The following is an 11,544-nucleotide window of genomic DNA, read 5'->3' as shown; positions in this document are numbered from 1 at the left end:
ATCCCAGGACCCTGGGACCATGACCTGAGTGGAAGGCAGACGACAGACGCTCAACTGACTGAGCCACCCAAGAGCCCCAGGATATGAAATCTTAATGTCTGAGTTCACCAAGGCTAGATTTGAGACTTAATAACACCATAAATCGCCAGGAGACATTCTTTCTAATCGACTACTTAGTAACAGCATTTATTGATGATGAGCTGAATTTTTAGAAATCAATTGCTAATTAGTGAAACAGACAAGAAAATGATATAAACAATGCACAGTTTGCAGGCAAAGCTATGAAAAAAAGGTAAAAACTATAGGATAAAGACACCAGCTAGAAGGCAAATAAGACCAGAATGAAAAGCAATTGAGCTATAGAAAAACTCCCTGGGCCTTAAAGTAGGAGGCCAAGGATCTAGTTCTAACACAAGCATGAATTGTGTGAATCTGAAGAGTTGTCCTTTCCTTCTTCACATTTAATGTTACTTGGACAAATGCAAATGACTTGGAGAGTCTGATGTGGGTTCATTCTCTTTCTCTTTTTTTTTGAATAGATTTTATTTTTTAGAGAAGATTTAGGCCCACCACAAAATTGAGCAGAAGGTACAGAGATGTTCCATATACTCCCAGCCCCTACATATGCACAACCTCTTCCACTGGCAAAATCCCAAACCAGAATGATACGTTTTTCACAACTGACGAACCCACACTGATACATCTTTATAGTCCAAAGTCCATAGTTGACATTTGGGTTCACTCTTGGTTTCATACATTCTATGGGTTTTGACAAAAGTATAATGGCATGTATCCACCTTTATAATATCATACAGAGTAGTTTCACTGTCCTAAAAGTCCTCTGTGCTTCACCTCTTCATCCCTCCTTCCCCCTTAACTTCTCATAACCAATGATCCTTTTACTGTCTTCATAGTTTTGCCTTTTCCAGAAAGTCAAATAGTTAAAGCAAATCATACATAACCTTTTCAGATTGGCCTCTTTCACTTAGTCATATGCATTTAATTTTCCTCATATCTTCTCATGGTTTGACAGATCATTTGCTCTTAGCGTTAAATAACATTTCATTGCCTGGATGTACCACAGTTTCTTTATCCATTCACCTACTGAAGTACATCTTTGTTGCTTCCAGGTTTTGGCAATTGTGAATAAAGCAGCTATAAACATCCATGAGTAGGTTTTTATGTGGACATGAGCTTTCAACTCCTTTGGGTAAATGCTAAGGAGTGTAATCATGGCACTAGTGGATTCAGTGATGGTGAGAGCCTACTTCGTAGCAGCTGTCTTTTAGCTGTAACTTCATATGGTGGAAATGAACAAGGGAGATTTCTCAGGACCCAGTATAAGGGCATTCTAATATCATTCATAAGGGCTCTGCTCTCATGACTCCCAAAACCCCATGTCCAAACACATTCACACAATGGATTGGGTTGCAACATATGAATTTTGGGGACTGCCAACATTCAGACCATAGCAGATATTAATTTGGGGCACATTCTCCATCATTAATGCTTCAAATATTTCTTCTGTTCCTCACTTTCTTCTCCTTCTGGTTTTCCCATTAAGTATATGTTATACTTTATGTCATTGTCCCATGGTTCTTGAATATTCTGTTTCATTTTTTTCTGTCTTTTTTCAAATCATCTCTTTGTTTTGGAAGTTTCCACTGACATGTCTTCAAGCTCAGAGAGTCTTTCCTCAACAATGTCCAGTCTACTAAGAAGTCCATCAAAGGCATTCTTCATTTCTGTTACTGTTTTTGATCTCTTAATATTTATTTTTTGATTCTTTCTTAGAGTTTTCATCTTTCTGCTTACATTCCCATTTGTTCTTTATGCTGTCTATTTTATCCATTAGAAGAACCCTTGGCAATATTAATTACAGTTGTTTTAAATTTCTGGTCTGATAATTCCAATATCTCTGCCATATCAGTCTGTTTCTGATGCTTGCTCTTTCTCTTCAAGCTGTGTGTTTGGCCTTGGAACTTTTTTCTATAGCCAGACATAATGATCTGGGTGAAGTGAACTGGGGTAAATAGGCCTTTAGTAATGTGGTGGTAAGGTGTGGGGGAGAAAGTGTTCTATCATGTGGTGATTCAGTCTCAGCCTTCTTACGAGCTTTTGCTTCTGGACTGTGAATGTCACTGGTGCTTCCAGTCTCCGCCTGGGGTGGGACAGAATGACTGTAGTTGGGTATTTCCCTCCCCCACATGGAAGGCTAGAGCAGGCGCAGTTGGGTATTTCTCTTTCCTAAGATTGAGTAGGCTCTCAAAAAATCCCAGTAGTTTAGGCTCTGGGCAGGTCCTGTTAGGAGGAACAGAATGCTCTGGTGTATTTCAAAATGGTTACTTTTCCTCCTTCCCAATGGAAGCAGGAGATTTTTCTCCTATATACACTATTCTCCTATATTCATTATTTTTCTCCTATATTCTCTGTGAGAACCTCCTGGTAAAACTGATAAAAGTGTCTGTCTTCCCCGAGCCTCCATGACTGGGTCCTCTTGGAGTTTTTAACTCTCAGACCTGTCCACCCTGAGCCTCCAGCAATTCGCCAATTACAACTTCTCTTCTCCTACCCTGACACAGGTTTCTGCAAAGGCATCTGTTGTCGGTTTCCACTCCAGTAAGTTGTGATTTTCTGTATTTGTCTATTGTTCTCTCCAATTTGGGGGGCAACAGTTTTCCCTGTGACCTTACTTCTACTTTTAAAAAGAAAAAAAATAATAGTCTTTATTTTAAGAGCAGTTATAGGATTTTTTAAAAAAATGAGCAGTTAGTACAGAATTCCCATATACTCCCTCTCTCCTCATCTCAGTTTCCCTTATTATTAATATTTTGTAATGGTGTGGCAGATTTGTCACAATCAGTGAACCAATATCAGTACATTATTATTAACTAAAAACCCAAAGTTTACATTAAGGTTCACTATATGTTGTTCATTCTATGGGCTTTAACAGATGTATAATGCCATGTATCTACCATATCGTATCATACAGAATTAGTTTCAATGTCTAAAAAAGATGCCCTGTGTTCTACCTACTCCCCCTTTCCTCCCTCCACCCAGCCCCTGGTATCCACTGAACTTTTTATTGTCTTCATAGTTTTGCCTTTTCCAAATTATTATATGGTTGAAATCATACAGTACGTAGCCTTTTTAGAATGGCTTCTTTTATTTAGCAAATACATATGAATTTCCCTGACGTTTCTTTGTAGTTTGACAGCTCAATTTTTGTGATGAATTAACTTGATTACTAGTTATTAGATGCATGCCCATGTCTTGCACCTGCTGGGACCAGAGACGTAAAGACAAATAAGAAACTGCTTTGCTCATATGAAGTTCACATGGGAACTAGTGGAGAGACAGTGATTGAACAGTGGCCCGGCTATACAGGTAGGAGGGAAGGAGAGAAGAGGCAGTGAGGAGAGCCAGGAGTGTTAGATGATGTCTCAGAGAAGCAGAATATGAGGCTCTAGCAGCGTGGTGGAGGAGAAATGTTTGAACATTAGCTGGACAAGCTTTCCATTTTGCAAACCAGGAAGGGGAAAGAATGTGTTTAAAAAAATCCCATCAGAGGACAAATTAATACATCAGAGGAGAGTGAGAAAGTGAGACAAGAAAATAAGGAAAAAATTTATTTGTAGTTGTAGTGGTTCTGAATGAATACCCGGTATGAGCATTTTATATTATTTCTTCTCATAACATAGAAGAATCTTTTCCTGGTGCCTGAAAACAAAATGAATTCCTTTCCCCTGAATAACCTGAGTTTAGATATGGGTCTTTTGCTACTGAGAATTGTAGCATTTTGTAACTGGAAGGAACCTTAATGGAAATTTAGCCTAAGTCATTCATTTTACAGATGAGGAGAGTAATGGCTAAAAATTAAGTGATTTTCTGTTACCTAGGGAAGAGAAGTGTGGGGCTGGAAGGTAGGACCTCTAATTCTGATTCTAATGGTCCCATCCTTCCATTCTTCCTAAAGGCACATAAAAAATGAGCAACAGAATTGCCCGACAGCAGGTTCTAGAACACTGATACAAAGAAGAGAGAAGCGGAAGTGAGACTGTTTCTTACCCCAGCGAGAGGTGAGTCCGGACAGTGTGAATATCCCAGATGTGGCGGAAAGAAGGAATTATGCCAAAAGGGAAGATGAGGGCCGTTGAGGTGGGAGAGAAGAAAGGGATGGAAACAAGACAAGAGAAGAGCTGTGGGGCGGAAAGGAAAGATTGAAAGAACACTCACGGTATTTTGATATTTGATCCACCACTTTAAAGAGAATGTTGCCAAGTTGATGGGGTCAAAAATGAGTGCAGGACAACTTGAAATTCCAGTCAATCTGAGGGTGGCTAGAAATAACATCAATTCCAGGAGGGAAATCACAGTCCTGTTGTCATCTGAGAAAATCTCAAGTATGAGGTCATGATTCTGAGGTCACCACACTTACAAAATTTTCCCAATTTGACCCCTTTTCTCCAATTTTCCATGTTGCTCTAGGGTATTTGGATGTTAGAGCAACTGTCTTGTTACTGGAAGAGTTGCTGGAAAGCTTATCTGCTTTTGCTGTGTTTATTTATCCCCTGGGGGAGGGCTCTCCCAGGCAGCTTTGGGGGGCCCCAGACAAGGGTCTGGAAGGGGTTAAAGTCTGTCCTTTTGTCCTCTTACTTCTCCTCTCCCTCTTCTCTCCTGCCTCCATTCCTCTTCCCCTCTCTCTCCTCTCTCTTCTCTCTTCCTCTGACTCTTCACTGTGGAATACGGTTGTCTGCATCCCTCCCAGATTGTCTCCTATGATGAAAACTCCTTCCACTGACTGATGTTTGCATCTTTTCTCCCTCCCCTCCAGACAGAGAGGGTTTCCTCTACTCTGGGGACAAGGAATGGGGGTGGGGGGCATGGGTGACAGTAACAGGGAAAAGGAAATTTTCTAAAATTAAAAGCTAAAATGTGACCCTCTGGGTGAGTTGCAATTTCACATATATGATGTCGGGTCCCTGGAGTCCCTGGAGTCTAGCAGCCTGAGTGAAGAGGGGTGTGACAGGGTGGGCATAGAGAGAATATGAGAGTACTTTCTGATATAGCCCACCATTGCTCTTAATTTCAGGATAAAAGGGTAAATGTATTCAGAGCTAAACTTTACACTGTTTTTCAAATACTTGATCTGTTTCAATTCTGTCCAGAGAGCAGAAGCTTATATAACTCTTTTGTTTATTGAGTTTGATGACGTGTTCAAGGCTTTCAGTGTGACATGCTCAAATAATCTCCTCTTCCTGACCTTTAACCCTATAGTCTAAATGCATTTACCTCTGTAGGAAACTCTGGAGCAGAGACCAGGGTGGAATGCTATGACAAGAGACTAGAGGCAGAGGCAGAGTGGAAGGGAGAGGAGCGGATGTGAATTCAGGGTTGGTGCTATGAGAGCCTGAGAAGTGGCAGCTAATTCCAACTTCACAGGTCCTGGAGGGCTTCCTAGAGATGACATTTGAAATGGGCTATGGAGGATGACTAGAAGTAGCATAACCTGGTGTCATGCCGATGGAGGATACATATACCTGTGGTTCACACAGTGTATGAGAGTTAAGGCAACCTACGGATGGCTCCTAGTAGGTCTGCTTGTGGTGGCTGGTCAGCTCAGAAGCCTTATCCTTTCTGTCCAATGAAGGTTTTGAGCCATGGATGAAAGTTTTCCATGGTGGTATTCCTGCTCTGTGACCCGATCTGGCTACTGGGTAAACCCCTGACTCAGCATGTGCCTCTCCATTCCTGAATACCTGGAATTTTATAGCTTGAACTAAGACATAAGAACTGCAGGAAGATGGGAAGTGAGTTGCTAATGGCTGTGCTCTAGAAGGAAGTTTCACAAACACTGGGGTGAAAGCTGTTGGAGCCCCAGTCCCCTGCATCCCAGGAATTGGCTGTTCAACTCTTAGAGTTACTGGTCATCGCCACTACTTTTCTAATAAATTCTTTTTTTTTGGTTGTTTTACAAGTGATTTCTAGTTGGTTTCTTTTATATCTTAGCTAATTAACTCCCCACAAATCTGCCTTTCAGAAATATTCCACGCGCTAACAGTCTAGTGCTCCTTTCTTTTTAGAGTGGTTCTTCAACTTTAGATCACATCAGACCTCCCTGGTGGGTTTAGTAAAACACAGATTGCCTGGACCCTCCTCCCTGGCAGAGGCTCTGATTCAGCAGGTCTAGGGTGGGACATGAAAATTTGTATTTCTATTTCTAACAAGTTCCCAAATGATGCTTATTGCTGCTGATCAGAGAACCACACTTTTGGGAAACTGATTTATGATGTAGTAACTTTGGAAGAGTTCTGTAAAAATAAAAATAAATCATGAGATGCATTACACCTAAGTGTTTATGCTTCTATGGTATAAAGAACCAATGTCCAAATATCTGATACCTTAGCATAAATGGGGTAATAATCATTTCGAATTGGAAGAGAGCTGGTTTGGGTATATGTGTGATCATATGCCCTGGTTATCCTGGATATACCAATTTCAGGTAATGTTGGTTGTTATATGCATAACTAAACAGAATTTAATAGTTATTTCCTTTAAACACTTGCACAGAACAATAAAAAAGTCTGTTGTTATACCATGGGTCCCATTTTGTTGTTGTTGTTAAAGGAACACCATCACTATGGCATACAAGTAAAATTTGAGTAAAGGTGGAGGGAAAGGAATGTCCAGAGCAGGGGGCCACCAGAAAGACATTCCCAGGTGAGTATGGTTATGGCAGAGTGTAAGGGTGTGTCTGTCAGCATTCAACCAGAGAGTTGGGACTAGTAGAAAGGGAGGGTCATGGGCAAGATGGGTCTCCATAGCAGAGGCCAAAACTGTGGTCCACAGGTGGAATTTCTTTTTCTCTCAGAGAAACCTGCTATTTCAGACCCTCCTACTGATTAAGCCAGACCCACCAGATTATCCAGGATAATCTCCCTTAATTAAAATCAACTGAGTAGGGACTTAAATTGAATCTACAAAATCTTTCCACAGCAGCACCTAGATTAGTGTAGGATTGAATAACTGGGAACTTTAGCTTAGCCAAGTTGACATATTGAAAAAGCCATTTCAGAGGATATGGGCTGACTTGAGAGAGAGAGAGAGAGAGAGAGTGCCAGGAAGGGATAAATGGTGCTTTTGAGGGCCAAGAATACAAATCATCCCCTCTTCTCAATTTTGGGGATGCTCTGTATTCAGGAATTGTCTCCTAATAGACTTGGAGAGGGGAAAAAAAAAACCCTTAATAATGGTTTCTGCAAATGTGTGAAAGCTGAATGTGAAGGAAAAAAAAAAGTTGTTTTCAAGAAATAGGAGCTGGCTTACCTTTAAAAAGAAAATCAGCCGCCTCTAGCAAAGTGGAAATGCAGTATTGTCCTGGATGGCAATTTGCACTGGATGGCAGAATTTATCACCGACCTGGCAGGGGAGATCCTGAAAACAAAAGCTTTTATCTTTCAGTGAGTCAGTAATGCAGCCTTGGATGGCAGGTGGGGAGTGTGAACCTGAAATGAAAGCTGCCTGCCCTTTGTGAACCTGGAAAGGAAAGCGTCTGAGCATTTGGTTCCTGAGCATTTGCTGAGAAGTTGGACTGGTGGACCACAGTTTATTTACTCCATCCTAAAAATGGCTATGGTCCTCTCCCCTGCAGCCAAGGGAGGTTCTCTGGGCTATTAATTAAAGATCTACCCTAATTTAAAAATCCATGATTGTCAGGGAATCAATCACTTAGCAATGTCAGGTAAACTCTTAGGAACTCAGAGCACAGTTTAATTTGCATCTTAGAGAGTCAGAGGTCAATGTGGCACTGACGGCGGTCGTGGTGGATAATGGTATGTTCGGTGGGAACCCACTGGGACCTGAGGGGTTAGCAGGTACATGCTAGTATTAGAGGACAGCAGAAAACAAACAGCTTTCATGAAGTGCATCTTTCAGAGGAGAGCCACCTGGGAAAGGTGGAGTTCACATGAAAACCCTGAATTGTAGCACACATGTAGGAAAATACTCAGCAGGGTTAGAGGGATGGAAAAATAGCACTGCTTTGTCTCTTCATTATCTTCTTGGTCCCTTACATTTTAGCCTCCTAGTGCCATTTCTGTGCCTGCTGGGTACCCAAACGTCTTTGTCAAGTCTTTCCTCCCAGGTTTTTGGTTTGCCATTGACCCTTTCCCTTCCAGCCCCCTCCTCTTAAGACACACCTCTCCTATGAATAATAGTCTCAGAACTCTATTTTCAATTTTCTAACTTCTGGGAGATGGTCCGATGACAATATTACTGCTGACTGTGGAGTTCACTCACAGAATATGATACCAAGTTCCTCCTGGTTTGAAATAGAAATGTAACTGTTTTTTCCTCCTCTTCTTTCCTGCAGTGGAAGGACGGAATACAAATACTTTCCTCCAATTCTTGGGAAAAAAAAGTTTTTTTTTTTTTCCCCCTCCTGCTTCTGAGAAGAACAAGAGGGGGGAAAGCGTCTGAGCAGAGAGCATGTGTACCTGGGAAAGTGTACTTCTCATCCCTACCCAAGTTCAGAACCAGCGAAGATTGAAGAAAATGGAGTAGTGAAGCCAGATATCATCCTTATTATTAATACAGCTGACCTTGGAGGATGTGACACATCTGTAGGCAAGTGGAATCCTGATCCTGAACCCAAGAAACAGACAGGCTTACCCTAGGAAATCCCAGGCTATGTTGGACCAGGGCAGGCTCCCCAGACGGAGGCTGCCTCTCTAACAACCCCAGCAGGGAAGAGCAGAGGAGGTGTCTTCTCCAACTGGACAGCTCTCTCCAAGGGGAGATGAGGGGACTGGGAAGCACATGTCAGTTCCTTAGTTTATATCCTTTAGGTATGTTTCTCATCCCCTGGGGACATGGTAGGCGAGAGGAAGGAAGATGGCTGGGAGTGTTAACAGCTAGACTCCCTTCCTATGAGGGAGGAATTGTTCTACCCATGAGAAAAATGAACTTGGAGAGGTGCCCCTGGACTGGAAAAAGGAAGGATCTCTGGTGGGTGGGGGCAGAGGAGCTCTGTGTCCAGCTTCTGGTAGTACTCTTGGAAGATGATAAGAACTGAGAAAGAAATGACTGTGTTTGTTTAGGGAGGCAGGACCCCAGGCACTGGATTTATAGTCTTGCCAAGGATTAACACACACCAAAGCATGGTCCAGAGGTGGTAGAATGACTAAGGTTCATTTTACCATCAGGTTATCAGAACAGGGGCTCAGAATTGAAATGGTTTATAGAAAACTGAGGAATAGGATTTCACATTTCCTGAACTCTAAGATGTCATTGACTGTAAGATGCTGAATTATTTTGTGTTCTACCAAGAAAGAAATTTGCTATTAAATTGTGACATAGTGCTATCATAACCCCCTAGGATTTTTATTTTATATTTGTGAAATGTTTTTTTCTAGATTTCTCTAGGCATAAAATTCTGTCATCTACTACTCTTGTGCATAAATAAAAATAAAAAATATGAGCAAAATAAATTTTAACATATTCATAATACTTTTTCCATTTTAGAGTTTTGCTCTTCTGAATCTCTTTTTGATTCAGAGTTGTCAAGGATTGCATTTTGTTTCCAGTGTTTTCCTGTGGGCTGCAAGAACACTGATCACGCAGTATTTATTAAAATCCTGTTGCAACATTGTCCCTGAGATTTTCTTCCAAGCCACTTGCCACTTCTCTTGGTCAGGAAGTGGCAGCTCCACCGTGATTGCTGTTGATGACAGTGACGGTAAGAACCTTTGATCGAAAGAAGCGTCCCAGTTTCAGAGATGCTAAGATGTAAATTTAAAAATGTGTACCCTAGAATACATGAATAGTTTTTTTTTTTACATCTGAGTTTCATTCCCATTACATTGTGGGCTTCTAGGCTGCAGGGCATGTGATTGGTGATTTTAACAGCTGGGGACCTTTCTGTTATATATTTAATCACATAAACATGCAACCATCTGATATCTGTGCCTCAATAGTCTCACTGTGTTGGTCCCTATGAGGCATTAAACTAATTCAGGAATAGAAAAATTGGATACATTTATAACAAAATGCAGTGCCTCTCAGTTTTATTACCTTTTGAATTAACCAAATGCTAACTGTTAAATTGATGCACAGGTCATTGGAATTCTACTAAACTGTATGATCTTGGCTGAGTTTTGGATTATTTTCTTATAAAGGGGACAGGTTACATTAGAGCATCTTTCAACACAGCCATTCTATGATGACTATCTAGCACATCATGGTTCAAGATATAACATCTATGGGAAATAATATCTAAGTTGCATGTCTTGTCTTTGCTGGGGAAATGCAAAACCAAAATGATTCTGACAGAATGATTGGCAGTGAACTGATTCCTGAATGATCAGTTGTACCAAGATTTATTTATGCACAAGCAAAGGACTGTTTGGTCATTCTGGACAATTATGGTCACTGTCTTCAAGGGATGTCATCACAGACAGAACTGCAGATCTTTTCTAAGAAGTGTAAACCATTGTAGTGGGGCTTATCATTCCACATCGAATCATGACTAACAACAAGATAAAGTTCAGAGGCTTAAAAATCACCGTAAGAGCAGAGAAAGGAATCTGCACTGAATCCAGAAGTTAATGAAATGCCCGATGCAAGAACATGTGTTTTCTAAGAAACGCCATTCCTGTGAATGATGCTGAGCTGACCCTCAGAGAAATAATGAATCTGCGGCTTTCCTGCTGTAATCCCCCAGAGGACTAGCAGGCCCATTCCTCAGATGTCTGTGTCTTTCTTTTCCAGCTGTGGTGGTTTATGGTCCTCTGCCCAGCCTCCTCCCCAGGATCTTCCTCACTGCGTATTTTTCCTGTCTTGCTGTGTTTGAGGCAAGCCTAAGACTTTGTTTATTGTTATTTGTTTATATTGCTAAGGATCGTGGGAAAACATATAAGGATTGCCAAAAGTAACAAATCTCAGAGAAAAAACATCTCAAAATATATGAAGGCGATTGTCTCTAGAATTTGCTGAAATGTGAACAGGAACATAACTTTTGGAGGACTGCTTTCCAGACTCCTTCCATGATACTCCCTACTACTTATGTTAGCCTTTGCTACCAGTCCTGTGGGCATTGGGTTCCAGGCCCAAATGCTCAGGGATCACCTTAAGTTCCAGGAGGTCTGACAGTGTTCCTCCCTGGATTGTGCTGCTCCTGCCTTCCTGCATTTCTTCGTGATAATCCTTCATTAACCTTTAGGCTTCCCTTACCCCCTACCCGCAACTTACCTTTAGTCCAAATGGCATGTTCAAAGGTGAGGTGGTCTTTAGAATATTACCATCCTTGGGTTTATTTTCAGGTTATTATGTCCTCTCATAGCCTTGATTCTTGAGGATGCCAAGTTCTTTCTTGCTGGTTGGTCTTTGGTTCCACTCTTTGGTTCAGGTCAAAACTTCCCTACAGTCCCTCTGAATGCCAAATGAGAGGTTTTTTCCAGTGCAGCGCTTGTGAATGTTTAACCACCGGCTCTGAGAAGCAGGAGAAAAACCTGACTTGTAGAGTTTGCCAATTTCCATGGTGTAAAT

At 41.3% G+C, this 11,544-nt stretch overlaps 1 long non-coding RNA gene across 1 annotated transcript; it reads left to right on the top strand.

Annotated features, from left to right (window-relative positions):
• The first annotated feature begins 2,761 nt into the window (after positions 1-2,761).
• Positions 2,762-9,606, top strand: LOC118547674 (uncharacterized). Its single transcript, XR_013443033.1, has 3 exons — positions 2,762-3,387; positions 3,977-4,079; positions 8,372-9,606. It is a non-coding gene; the product is annotated as an uncharacterized LOC118547674 (long non-coding RNA).
• The last annotated feature ends 1,938 nt before the right edge of the window (positions 9,607-11,544 follow it).

This window comes from Halichoerus grypus, chromosome 1, assembly GCF_964656455.1.
Source record: "Halichoerus grypus chromosome 1, mHalGry1.hap1.1, whole genome shotgun sequence".
NCBI classification, from domain to species: Eukaryota; Metazoa; Chordata; class Mammalia; order Carnivora; family Phocidae; genus Halichoerus; species Halichoerus grypus.
The sequence above is the reverse complement of the archived record's forward strand: the minus strand, read 5'-3'. Positions and strand labels throughout refer to the sequence as shown.